A 15023-nucleotide genomic window follows, 5' to 3' on the forward strand; every position below is an offset into this window, starting at 1 on the left:
TGCCACATTCATTCATCTATTTTACAATTCCATGTGCTTATAACTATGAAGATATGTTAATAACATCCATTCCAATAAGCCACCCTAAATTTATTATCATGAAACAAGACCTCAAGAAAGAGAATTCAAAATCATCCATGTATTTGCAACTTATTGCAATAAAGCCTTTATCAATAGACTTCCCTGTGCACATGGTGGTCAAATTGCTGGTGAAAACCAGCCAGATCTATTACAAGCTTTCTCATGGCTTCTAGGTAACCCAAGTGAGCCTTTATTGATACTGGGAAGGGATAAAGCAGGGAAGGGATAAACAGTGCTATAAGATTTGGCTAGACCAAAGTAATGACTCTCATTACAAAGTGAGTATTTTTTTTTCAAGCTTTAGTTCAGTTTATTTTTCTTGTATAAAACTATGTAGTAGCCACAGCTGGAGCCTGGGTCCTCTGAACAGAGACTCTGGTGTGGGTCTTCACAAGATGGTCCGTGAACTCCTGATAGGGAGACTTGGTGAACACAGTCTCCTTCCAGAGATCAGGGGTGAGATAGCTGTAGGTCTTGGAGATGGCATCGAAAGTAGCCTTGGCAAAGTTCCCTAGGGTGGCAGTGCAGCCCCTGGCCGAGGTGTAGCAGTCGTCAATACCAGCCATCATCAGCAGTTTCTTGGGCACAGGGGCCGAGACAATGCCAGTGCCTCTGGGGGCGGGGATGAGACGCACCAGCACAGAGCCACAGCGGCCAGTCACCTTGCACGGGACAGTGTGGGGCTTGCCGATCTTGTTCCCCCAGTAGCCTCGCCGCACAGGGACAATGGAAAGCTTCGCCAGAATGATGGCTCCGCGGATGGCAGTGGCTACCTCCTTGGAACACTTGACATCCAAACCGACGTGTCCATTGTAATCTCCGATGGCGACAAATGCCTTGAACCTGGTCCGCTGGCCCGCGCGCGTCTGCTTCTGCACAGGCATGATCTTCAAAACCTCGTCCTTGAGGGAGGCTCCCAGGAAGAAGTCGATGATCTCAGACTCCTTGATGGGCAGGGAGAAGAGATAGATCTCCTCCAGGGACTTGATCTTCATGTCTTTGACCAGGCGGCCCAGCTTGGTGACGGGGATCCACTCCTTGTCCGCGGCCTTGCCCCCGCGAGCTCCGCGGCCTCGGCCCCGGCCCCGACCACGGCCCCGGCCCGGCCCGGCCCCGGATGCCGCTGCCGAAGCCACCGCGGAAACCGCCGCGGCCTCCCATTCCAGGGCCCCCGGGCCCTCCGGGCCCTCCCGCAGCACCGGCGTCATCCGCCATTTGGTGTTCTCTCGGAGAGGAAACAAAGTGAGGATTTTAAAGCAAAAGAGCCTGTTGGGAATATTGTTTTATAAAATAGTGGTTTTTTTTATTAACTTTTTAAAATTCAATTAGGTAACATATAGTGTACCAATAGTTTCAAATGTAGATTTCAGTTATTCATCCATAGCATATAATAGCTAATGCTCAGTACTTACTGTTATAGCTTCTTGAAAGCAGAATTTTAACCCACTGAGCCACCCAGGCGCCCTTGAAAGCAGAATTTTAGATCACATTTTCTGATTACTTCCATGTCGTACAACACTTTCCTGCTAGCAACCTTCAAAACATACTGTTTGTTAGAGGAATTTCTTTAATAATAAATAAATAGGAATTCATTTAAATTTATAAATATATAAAATAAATAGGAATTTATTTAAATTTATTTAAATATTACACACTGTTTCATTGTTCATAAATAAGGTGATGATATTATAGCCATTAGTTGGTAGCACTGATATATCACTATCTTTTTACTTCTCAGTGCATTCTCTTTACACAAATAGATATATATTTTAAAAAATGTGAATCTGTGGCAAACTTGTAAAAAACCCTATACAGTAAAGTTTATCATTTTAAGTAATCTCAATTATCTTCCTCAATTGTGATAGTATATCCTTCTATCTAGGCCAGATATTGTATGAGGGATTTGAAGAGACATACTTTTCTAAATTTCACTTTTCTCATCTGCAAAATGCTTATCATGATCCTACAAAAAAATACACTTATAATTTTTTGATGAAAATTTATTTATTTATTTTAAGATTTTATTTCTTTATCAGAGAGAGTGGGCGAGAGAGCAAGCACAGGCAGACAGAATGGCAGGCAGAGGTAGAGGGAGAAGCAGGCTCCGGCCGAGCAAGGAGCCAGATGCGGGACTCGATCCCAGGATGCTGGGATCATGACCTGAGCCAAAGGCAGCTGCTTAACCAACTGAGCCACCCAGGCGTCCCTTTTGATGAAAATTTAATCTGTATAAACAATATATTTGCTGTAATGCGTGGTTCATGGAAAACATCTTTTTTAATTATAAGCAGTATTAGAAATTAAGTAAATGTGTCTATAATATTTAAAGTTTTAACACATAATTCCACTGCTTTGCCTTATTTTCTCAAATCCCTTTACCACTTTCACTGACAGAGTCAAATGTACTTTTTCTACTAGTAGCCAGCTCTTTGTCTTTTGTCAGAAAGATGCCCTTGTGAATTATTTATAATAGAGATATTAGCAATAATAATAATAATAATAATAATAATAAATAGCAATGAAAATGTTAAAAAAAAAGTTTTCTTAACTAATTAGGGTTCTTAGACATCAATTAGAGGAACCACCTCGGGCAAGCAAATTAATCTGCAAGACATTCCCAGAATTAACAAGTCAGTCAGATACAGGGTTGTCTGTAGACTGAAAAGAACTAGGTTTGGAAAATAGGTAAGGACAGTGAAAAAAGTGATCAAATTTTTGGGCAAAATAAACTCTTAGGTGTCCTTTCAATGGAGTCCTGTTCATTATGTAGCAGAAACTCTGGAGATTATCTCAATCCATTGGAGTCACCCCGTTTATTAGCTTGCTATTGACAAAGTTATTTACAAACTGTAGAGCAAGAGGTTATAATGGAGAAAACTGATGGTAATGCACAGGATTCTTGTTAACAATAATGCAAGTTAGTGATTTTTCATTAGAAAACATAAATTCTATAACCCAAATTATGGGCCCAGAGCACTTCTGCTGCACAACTCTGCTTATATCCCAAATAACCATGTGAACTAGTTTTAATATCTGCTTCTCTTATTAATTTTTGAATAAAAAATCTTGACACAAGTATTTTATAATTGTGTGATAATCATGAATTTAATTTTTGGAGAACAAAACACACTTTAGCATAACTAGGTTTGTTCACAGAACCAGCCTTGATAACACACTTCTATATGTTAGAAATGATGTAATAAATGTAGAATATTGGGCACTTGTTTGGTATTCTTTGCCATGTTTTGCACTATCTAAAAAGAGATCAGTGAACTTGGACTGGAGTTAGTAGACATGGAAGAAAATAAAATATTACAGAGAAGAATACTCTGTGGTCCACAACCTAAACGGCCTGGGATTCCCATCATTTGGATCCCTGTAGCTTTACAGAAGTCAATTAAATTTTTGTATCTCTGATTAAAGTTGTTTCCCCAGTACTTTTTCAAACATCTCTTGTAAAGTATTGTTTCCCAGAAAAAAAGGGATTTTGCACATGTATCTGCCTTTGTCTCTGGTCATGATCTCAGTCAGTATCCTGGGATCGAGCCCCATATCGGGCTTCCTGCTCATTAGGGAGTATACTTCTCAGTCTCTCTCTGCAGCTACATCCCCCTGCCCCACTCATGCTCTCTCTCTCTCAAATAAATAAATACAATCTTTAATTTTTTAATTAAAAATAAGATAAATAAATTAAAATAAAAAGACTGGGCTTACTGCCCCATTTAGCTCCTTTTGTTTTTTTGAGTTGTATTTAAAGCAGCATGAGAGAACATGAGGCTCTCAAACTTAAAAAAAAAAGGAAAAAATTGAGTTTTGTTAGGATTTAAGATCTTGTCTGCTAGACAAAAACGTTGGCTTTGTTAACATGTGAAAATTATCAAAAGGGAATAAGATAGAATTCTAATAATTTTTGTAGAAATTAAAAATTTTCTCCAACCCAATTACATACAGACCCATTAAGTAAATTCATTCCAATGTCCCAAACCAACCTTTTCTAATAGTAATGCATCTGAGTAAACAGGGTCAACCCAAGGAATAAATAAATATTATTATTTTTTCCTGTCTCTTCCACAGTCTCATCTGGGTATATTGGTAGCAAGCCAATTATCTATCTTATAAGACATGATATCATAAGGAAGGGTATTCTGTCCATTTGGAACAACTGAAAATCATTGTAATTTTATCTTGGTGCAGTAACTTGAGATGGCACAGTGTGGTTTATGAATATATTTTATTTTTTTTTTACTGGGAAGAAGAGATTATAGAGATATTGGTTATCCAAGAGAGACTGACAGGTGTTGATAGTTGCCAGGTCAATATCCATCTAATTTTTCCTTTAGTATCAGAAAGCACTGAGGGATTGACAACAAGGAAACTTAAAACAACATCAAATATTTTATTGTCTCTTTTCTAGTTACATTGTAACCTTATGACAAAGTATCAGTCGTACAAGATATCATTCTCTTTTACCTCTATCTTTCTGCCAGAAATGTGGGCTTAATAGTGAGAACTCCAACAGCAATTTTTGCAACTGTGAATAAAAAGCCATGAAAACCTCTAAGATAGTTCACTTGACTTTCTTAAGACTCTGAACCAACACCAGAAAACACTCTCTGTAGTCTTCTTGTTAAATGAAAAATTTGGTTAAACCACTTTTGACACTCTACTACCTACAGCAAACTGTAAATCTTAATTGAAATATGTCCTCTCAGCTGTGCTTAAGCAACTGAGTCCTGAGCTTTTCAGGTTTTCAGTCTGAAAGAGTACACCTCGGGTGCTCTGAAAGGGAAGAGAAACGACACCCTGTTCTCCATATAAATTAAAGAAGAGAAATCTGTGCATTTAAGTGGGCCATATAAAATTTATCAAGCAGTTATCTCCTAACTCCTTCCTATCCAAATTACCTGATATGCTCTCCCTACTCCTTTATTCCACGTTACTGCCTTTTCACAACATGTCTTCTGTTATTTCCTTCTTGCAAGCTAGTTTTGATTTCTGCATCTAAAAAAATCAACAATCATTGTGTATTTCAATTCCCATTTTCCTCAAATGCATTGATTCTTCTTATCTATTACTCTTTTCTCATACTCAGTGTCTTTGTCTTTATGGGGTTTGTACTTTGCTTTTCCCCATCCTTTACTGCCATTATATAATCAATCTAATAACTTCTTAGAGAAAGTTAAAAATTCCCGCATGGCCACACGTGAACACAAAGTCACTGATTTTTAGCAAACCTATAAGATAGTCAGACATCCATTCAATTTCTTTTTTTTTTAAGATTTTATTTATTTATTTGACAGAGAGAGATGACAAGCAGGCAGAGAGGCAGGCAGAGAGAGAGGAGGAAGCAGTCTCCCTGCTGAGCAGAGAGCCTGATTTGGGGCTCGGTCCCAGGACCCTGGGATCATGACCTGAGCCGAAGGCAGTGGCTTAACCCACTGAGCCACCCAGGCGTCCCTCCATTCAATTTCTTAACTGAGTCCCAAATGCATCCTGACTTCTAACCTAAACCTAAGCTCTACTTCTTACACGTTGTTATATGACCAAATTCTTTCAGTTCAGTATTTTGTAACATTTAAATATTAATCAGTTGATGCTTTGTTTGTGTATTTCTATGAAAATAATTTGAATACTGTAGATTTATTGTTATATTTATAGGTTTATAATCAAAGTTTCATCAGTTGAAGTTTTTGGAAATTTCAGATATAATGATTAACCTAAAATGATACTGCCTCAAATCCCTCTGATATCAAGGCCCAACACCTGATTATAGCCAAACCTGTGGTGGATAGTTCCATGGGAAATTGCAGTTACTTAACACTGATAGCATCTCATGTTCTCTCTCTCATTTTAGAATGTCTCCAACACAACCTGAAAGTGTAGGAGAGTTAATGTCCTCTGAGGACAGCTCTCAGTGAAGTGGAAATAAGAACCATAGGTAAAATTGTCAGTTTTCAGGTCTTCATGAGGACAACTTAAAGAAGTTTCTCAGGACCTTTCAGTAAAAGCAAGCCTTCATTTTCTATCCACAACAATTATATCAACAATGTACCTCTTTGACAAAGTTGCTTCTTCACTGTATCACTTTCCCATTCTTTTCTACCTTGGATAATCTCCCAGATAAACTAACAGTACTCAAATCCTTTGTCCTACTCTTTGCTCTCAGGATAAATGGAGCCAAAAGACTTAGATTAATATCAAGTTCTGAATGGGATCTTAGAGCTATTTCTGTCCAGATTTTCATAAACATAGGGACCTTTGAATTATCAGGCTATAAATAAGTTCTAAATGGAGGGGGCAAAAGCAAAAAGTAGAAATTTTTATGTTTGATTTTTAATCATGATTAATTGACTTTATTGATTATTATAAATACTAACATTATAAAAGTGTGGATCTTTGTAAAACAATGTCATATTGTAAGAAAGAAGTTGCATAATCCTTTTGAGAATATTAAACCAAGTGTTCAGGTGCCATCTAATTTCTTGTTTAATCCAGAACTTTGGTGTGCATCATCTTGAGGAATAGGATTTTGAAGTCCAGACAGACTAAGAGAAAACTGATCCAAATGTGTGTGTTTATATTTCTGCTTTTGTTGTAAAAATCAAAGTGTGATTGCTGGTTTAAAATGGTAAAACTAATAATGTTCATGGACTCGATTATAAATTTTCTAATTGTATGGGAAGAATCCAATAAACATAGAATTAATTGATTTGCAAATCCCCAAAGAGCTACAGGATCAGGTAGTGGTATGTTCTGATTCAACAGCATCATAATGCAGCATTTTATATGTGTGGCTAATGGATATTTTCATGAATGTTTGCTAGCTAGTCAGCCAATACAGAGAAATATTAGGTAGCGTAATTACTCACAGTTGTGTTTAATAAAATGAGAGAAAATTATCAAATGACACTAATAATAATAATCCTATAGCAGGCTAAATATTCAATGATAATTACAAGTATTAATCTAGCTTTCTTCCCTGATTATGACTCTGCTCTCCTTTATCATAATGGGAGTAGCAGATTGTCTGCAGTGAATTGTGAAAACGCAGCAGTGACTTTGGCAGTGAAGGCCTCCCATCAATTTTGATAGGTTAAAATGATTCTGGTTGGTCTTGAGCAAATGTGTCAATTTTTTTTTTCTGTGTGTGTCATAAAAGAAAGAAGCAATAGTAAATTCTTGCTGTTATTCCATGGAGCCAATAAAATCATACTGCCAACAAGAGGCTGTTGACACCATAGGTGTAGTTAACTGTCTTGAAATACTACGCCTGGAAATAAAATCCTAATATTTCACATAACCTCTTTTTTTAAAAGAAACAAAACAAAACAAAACAAAACAACTATACTGCTTACATTTAGGGCCCTGCTGTTGTGTAACTATTTTTGAACATGTCTTCTGTAAGTGTATATATATATATATATATATACATATTTTTCTGTGCAATAAATTCATTTAGAGATAAATTTGGATTGCAAATTATTTTGGGGGAGGCGTGGTATTTGTGGCTAGTCTTACAAGTAAAAAGGACTAAAAGAAAGAAGAAAAACATTTTTTATTACAGCATATTTACATCTGTCCAAAGTACTTATCTACTATAATACTGACTAATGTATAATACTGTACACAAAGAAAGAAGCTAAATGAGTTATAATTCAGTCAGTGTATAGCTGGCCATTTTAAAACTTACCACTGAATCTTTCTGGTATGCAATGTGATATCTGGCAATCTGGTCCAGTTCATTACATCAGGTCATTTGTATGTTCTTATTACCATTTTGATAGCATAGCACATTTTATAACCCAGACATTTTACAATGGAACTATGATGCATGTATTTTCAAAAGTATAGACATACATGAAGCTATGAGGTCAAAAAAGATGAATGTCCGTAGTACCATATAGACTCAACAAATAAAAGTGTCCAAGGGTCTGAGTGTGACTTATGAATATTGTATAAGATTAGGCCAACATGTGGTTTTGATATAAATAATCTGTTCTTAAATTAGAATTACAATCGTTGAGTACAGTGTTGAAAATGGCAGATAGATTTTAGCTATCTTTGCTCACTAGGGAAAATGGAAAAATGTTTAGTTTGGTCAGATTTTCACTTAACTTCTGAAAAATCTTACGTTTGAGAGAACCCTTCTGAAATAAGAATCCTTAAAGACATAACCCCTTTGGCACAAGTTTTCAAGAAACTTGTTTGATGTTGTAGACAGTTCTATGGCACACGTACTGTTCTAGATGTTTCATGCCAATAATATGTAAGCCATACCAAGGCTACATATACATATAGAGATGTTCCTCAGCTTACAAGGGGGCTATGTACAGAGAAACACATAAAAAATTGAAAATGCATTTAATACCCCAAAACTATCAAATATCATAGCTTACCTTAAGCTTATTTAAACATACTCAGAACACTTACATTTGCCTGCATTTGGGCAAAATCATCTTAAGCAAAGCCTATTTTATAACAAAGTATCAAATATCACATGCAATTTATTAAATATTACACTAAAAAAAGAAGAATATATATATTCTATATATATATTCTATATATAGAATGCTTGTAAGAATATCAGGTGTTCACCCCTGTAATCTTCTAGCTGACTGGAAGCTGTGGCTCACTGCCGCTGCCCAGCATCACAAGATGGCACCATATAGAACAAGAGTTTCAGGTGGTAGGTGTTGTAAGTTTTACCCAAACTGACATTGGTTTTTGTCATCATATATGTCAAGTAGTTTTCTCAGGTTTATTTTTAGAATATCCTTGTATAATGAATATTTACACTGATATCTAGTATAAAAATCTTGCAATTTAACATTAGAAACATTAAGATATTGAAAATCAATCTATTTCTTTAATTCATTGAAGACATTTTTGGCTTGTTTCCAGTATTTCTTACTGGTTAAAAAATGAATTTGAAGTAGTCTGGATTTCATTATTATATGGCACTTTCCCTTTGATGAATACAAAGACGATATTCTATATTAGCTATCTGAGAAGAATTTATTTTTTTAATTTTATTTATTTGTAAGAGAGAGAGTGAGAGAGAGCACAAGCAGGGGGAGCAGCAGGATGAGGGAGAAGCAAACTCCCGGCTAAGCAGGGAATCTGTTGCAGAACTGAGTCCCAGGACCCTAAGATCATGACCCGAGCTAAAGGCTCAGGCGTTTAACTGACTGAGCCACCCAGGTGTCCCAATCTGAGAAGAGTTCTGTATGCTATTCCTATTAATATGCAGTTTAAAGTCTAGGTAATTAACTTAATATTTTAGTGGCTATTGCATAGATAGCACTATGTTCCAGGCAGAGAGTAAGAAAGAAATATTAAATCAACCATATTCTATGCATTCTAAATGAAAATAATTAATCGATCATAAAAATCCTTCTATTTATGGAATATCAACTTATAAGCTTTCCTCCATATGAACAATGCCAAATACCAGAACAAAGGGTCATCTAATACAAATAAAGGATAGAATTAAAGAATTCTGGTAAGCCATTTAATTTTGAAAAATGGTGTTCTATTGTTGCTGAGTTGTGGTTTTCAGTTACATAATATCTGATAAGTGTAGAAGTAACATGAGTGTTACGTGAGATGAGAAATGGTATATAATTAAGATATTTTTAAAAGTACAGATAAATACAAATTTGTAAACATAGCATTATGGAGGAGTAAAAATAAATGATAGCTACACACTCTAAAGTGAATAAAACTTGGAAAGCTAATAGAGAAGTAAAACAAGGACAGTGCAAAAAGTATGGTACATTTTTATGAAGTTCAAACAAATTCTGTGAAATCATAGATGGACTTAAAGATACTATTATGTATCAAATATTGTAAAAATTAAGCAAGGAAATAGCAAACATAAAACAACCAAAGCATACAAACTTGGGTAGATACAAGAGGTGTGATCATGTTCTACTTCATAAAGAGATGAGTTAATAGATAAATACAAGTAACTAGACTTTTTAGAAGTTAATAAAACGTTGCCTGTTATTTCTTAGTAATATAAAATATATGGTTTTCTAACAAAAACGTTTATCTTAAAATATTTAAAAATAAATTTTAGGCTACTCCTTAGGTTATATTTACTTTTCCACTGTAGGAAAAGCTGGTTGTTGTAGTTGTATTTGTTTGTTTGTTTTAGTCTCCTCCTAGTTTTTATTATTATAATGTGGAATGAGAAATGTTAGATTGAAAAGTGAATTATTTTATAGACAAAAATCATTACTTGATTCACCTCCTGGTACAGCAGATGGAACTCCTGAAAATATGCCCTTTTGCCTTATGGAAGAGTAACAGTTATGCTTACTTCTGAAACATACTTGGTGGTGGCCCTAAATAGTGACACCATAGTAAACATTTTGAATATTTGCAATTAATTTTTATAGTCATAGGGCTCCAAAAGGCACTGCAGGTATCTTAGCAGGTATTTCAATAAGGCTAAAATTTGCCTGACTGTTTAAAAATATTAGCAAGGCACAAAACATGGCAGAAGTATTGTCCTCAGATATTATTTTTTTCCATATGCTCCTGATTCCAGACATGACAAGTTATTTTTCAAATATTTATTATAAAAGTTTTTATTTATTTATTTGACAGAGATCACAATAAGGCAGAGACAGGCAGAGAGAGAGAGGAGGAAGCAGGCTCCCTGCTGAGCTGAGAGCCCGATGTGGGCCTCGATCCAAGGATCCTGGAATCATGACCTGAGCCGAAGGCAGATGCTTTAACCTACTGAGCCACCCAGGCTCCCCCATGACAAGTTATTTTGATAGATGTATATACAGTGTATTTTCCAGTTATAAGAAAAATGGTTCTGCTATTTTTAACCTTTTTAAAAATTAAATAATTTTTTTCATTGAAATTTTATTTTTTAATGTTTTACTTTTCTTTTCTTTTTTTTTAAAGATTTTATTTATTTATTTGAGAGACAGAGATCACAAGTAGGCAGAGAGGCAGGCAGTGAGAGAGAGAGAGAGAGGGGGAAGCAGGCTCCTTGCGGAGCAGAGAGCCCGATGCGGGGCTCAATCCAAGGACCCTGAGATCATGACCCGAGCTGAAGGCAGCAGCCCAACCCACTGCGCCACCCAGGCGCCCCAATGTTTTACTTTTCAATATACTACTTAGAATATAAAACCTATTCCATTTTGTAAGATGTTTACCATTTAAAAACTGGTAATTTTCTCATTGTGTCTTCCCCTCACATTGCTTTATTTTGAATAAAAAATTTCACAATAAACATAACTGATGCTTTCCTTCTGATGGTCCCTCTGTTGGTCATATTGTATATGAGCCATGACAATTAGTTTTACAAAATTTATTGATGTTTGTTGATATGTTTTATCATAACTAATTTTCCCTCCCTTATCTAGATTCCCCAGCTTTCAGACAGGTGGACACTTCAATAAACCATACCCAAGGGATGTATCAAGTACTTCTTAGACATTCTCTCAGATCCTTGAGGTCTCATTTTGCCTAGGGATTTGCAATAGGTTCTGCCAGAGGCACCACTGTGACAACTGATGTCCATGGTCTATCTCCTGCTAAGCTCAAGAGGTCACTGGTTTCCAAGTTTATCTATACAATTAATGCATACCAGCAAGTTCTTTTTTTTTAATATTAACAAACTTATTTTAAAGTTTATATGGAGAGGCAAAGACTCACAATAGTCAACATAGTGTTGAAGGAGAACAAAGACTGAGGACTGACTTCAAAGTTTACCATAACGATTGGGCGCCTGGGTGGCTCAGTGGGTTAAGCCTCTGCCTTCCGGCTCAGGTCATGATCCCAGGGGCCAGGGATCGAGTCCGGCATTGGGTTCTCTGCTCAGCAGGGAGCCTGCTTCTCCTCATCTCTCTCTCTGGCTGTCTCTCTGCCCATTTGTGATCTCTCTCTCTGTCAAATAAATAAATAAAATCTTAAAAAAAAGTTTACCATAACGATAATTGTAAGCATGATATTGTAATACCACAGAGAGACTAGATTAAAGCAACAGAATATATATTATCAATTATATTTTATATTTAATAGAAAAGCAAAAGCAATACAAGAGAGCAAAATACAATCTTTTAAACAAATGGTTCTGTAGCAATGGTGAAGCTAAATCTAAAAATATAAAATAAAATAAATCCAGGCAGATATCCTACACTCTTCACAAAAATTAACTCAGATTGGATTATAAACCTAAACATGAAACATGTAGAAGGTAATATAGAAGAAAATTTAAATGACCTTGGTTTTCGCAATAACTTTAGCTACAAAAGCACAAGCACTGAATTTAAAAATGTCTACTCTGTGAAACACAATGCCAAGAGAATGAAAAGGCAAAGCACAGACTATGAGAAAAAATTTGCAAAATACACATCTGGCAAAGGACTGTTAATCAAAAATACACAAAGACCCCTAAAAACTCAACAATGGGGGAAAAACCGGATTAAAAATGAGCCAAAGGCCTTAGCAGATACCTCACCAAAGAAAATATTACAGATGGCAAATAAGCATATAAAAAGATGCTTCACATCATATGTCATCAGGAAAATGCAAATTAAAACAAAAAAGAGACACCAGTACATACCCAGAATCCAGAGCACTGACAACAGAACACGAAATGTTGGTGAGGATGTGGAGCAACAGGAATGTTCTTCCATGTGTATTGAGAATAAAGAATGGAAAACAACTTGGCAGTTTCTTACAAAACTAAACATATTCTTGCCAGATGATTCAGCAGTAGCAGCTCTTGGTATTTATCCAAAGAAGATGAAATCTATACCCACAAAGATGTCTATAGTAGTTTTATTCATAACTGACAAAAGCTTGGAAGCAACCAACATATCCTTCCATAAGTGAAAGGTCAAAGAAAGTGTAGTACATGCAAACAATGGAATATTATTTAATGCTAGAGAAATGAATTACCAAGCTATGAAAAGATATGGATATAAATATTTAATAAATATTTGATTTTAGGCTTCTACAAGTCTATCAATGTTATTAGTATATTTTAACAGTGAATGCTCAGCATTCATGAATTTACCTAATAAAACATTTTGGGTTCAATATTTTAAATACTTCAACCTCTATGATTATATTCCTAATAATTTTGAATTGGGGTAAATAAACCTTAATTTTTTGTAACTTGTTTCTTATTGCAAGAGAGCTCAATGAAATTTTAGAAAATAAAAATTTACAAAAAAAAAGTTTAGTTTATTATTGCCAAATAATTTAAAACTTTATCTTATATTCAAATACATATATTTTTCTAAATTGATTTATATGCTACTAAAACCAAAAACTTTTAGTTATACTAGATTTCATATCCTGCAATCAATGCCAGAAATCCATCTGGCAATGATTTGTCTTAAATAGAGTTAAGATGGGTGTTATTACAATGCAAGATGGAAACAAAGATAGTATAACAATAGGTGATACATAACTTTTCCGTTTTGATCAAGTTACTAATCTACAAAAGGATTTTATCAGTGACAGACTTGGGACTTTAACAAAACTTTTAAACTAGCATGTGCGACTCATTCCTAGAAAACAACACAATCAATAACACTTTATTTAGATTAAATCATGACTATTTCTCCATTTGAATAAAAAAGGTAGCAACCCCAATAAGTTTATTGAACATGAAAAGTTGAAATGCTATAATGCTCCTAAGGAATTAAATGATCCAGTCAAGAATTACAAAAAAAGGATATAAATTACCAAAGTGTTTGTATAATTGTAATGTACAACTGCCCATTATCGTTCCATAGTGTAGGCTTGTACAAGAACTCTATAAAAGAACTCCACTTCTAAACTGTGGAAAATAGGTTCCCTTTTCCCCTATATACAACTATTAAGCCATTCATTTAGCTTTTAAAATATCCACTTAATACAGGCTTTTTACACATTTGAACAGGCAGCAGGGCTCTATTCTTATCGCTTACATCTGAAGGATAGACTTCTAGCGTAAGAGGTAAAGCCCATAAAGGAGCCCAATAATAACAACAAAATACAGTTTAGTGAGCCCTTACAATCTGCCAGCTACCTTTCTGAGAATACTTCAATTAATAAAACATATAAAATACCTGACCACAAAGAGCTCACATTCTTTTGAAATATAATAGTGAAATAAACCAATAATAGAGGGGCACCTGGGTGGCTCAGTCCATTGAGTGACTGCCTTTGGCTTGGGTCATGATCTCAGGGTCCTGGGATGTAACTCCCCAGCAGGCTTTCTAGGCAGTGGGGTGTTTTCTTCTTCCTCTGCGCACCCTCCCAATTCTCTCTCTCTCTGTCTCAAATAAGAAAATAAACCAGTAATAGAATAATGATTGATGGTTGATGGTGATAAGTGATACAAAGAAATACAAGAAAGGTAAAAGCCATTGGAGAATGCTGGGATGAAAGTTAATTTTATTTTGTGTTGGGTGGTTATATCTCATTTATGAGATGTTATTTGCACAAAGACCCAGGAAGTGAAGGAGAGTGTTATACAAATATTAAAGGAAAAGATTGCTCTAGGCAGAGCAAGTAAGTATATAGACTTTGTGTGAACAGCTTGTCTGTTACTTTTGAGGAAAAGCAAGGAGGCCAATGAGGAGTTCATAGTGGTGGAGAGAGGAAGAACGTATTGATGTATGACCTTCTAGTACATTGAAACGCCTTCAGTTTTTATTTAATATGAAAGGGGAAGATACCAAAAGTCTTTCAACAGCAGAATAAAATCATATGACTTGATTTTTAGGTTAAATTCTGTACCAAAATAAATTTGCATGGAGAAAGGAGTGCAGTATGTGTGGAAGTGGGGTTATCAATCAAGTCAATAATTCAGGAACATATGATGGTGTTTTTAGCATGCTGGGTGGTAATAGAAGTGGTGAGGTATGGTTTTCATTGTGTATATATATATATATATATATATATTTTTTAAAAAAGACACA

The 15023-nt window shown here is 35.4% G+C and overlaps 1 pseudogene across 1 annotated transcript; it reads right to left on the bottom strand.

Moving 5' to 3' along the window:
• Positions 1-366: 366 nt before the first annotated feature.
• LOC309857033 (small ribosomal subunit protein uS5 pseudogene) lies at positions 367-1296 on the bottom strand (annotated as a pseudogene). Its single transcript has one exon. The product of its transcript is annotated as a small ribosomal subunit protein uS5 pseudogene (transcript).
• Between the last annotated feature and the right edge of the window lie 13727 nt (positions 1297-15023).

This window comes from Mustela nivalis (genome assembly GCF_964662115.1).
Source record: "Mustela nivalis genome assembly, contig: HAP1_SCAFFOLD_251, whole genome shotgun sequence".
Lineage (NCBI taxonomy): Eukaryota > Metazoa > Chordata > Mammalia > Carnivora > Mustelidae > Mustela > Mustela nivalis.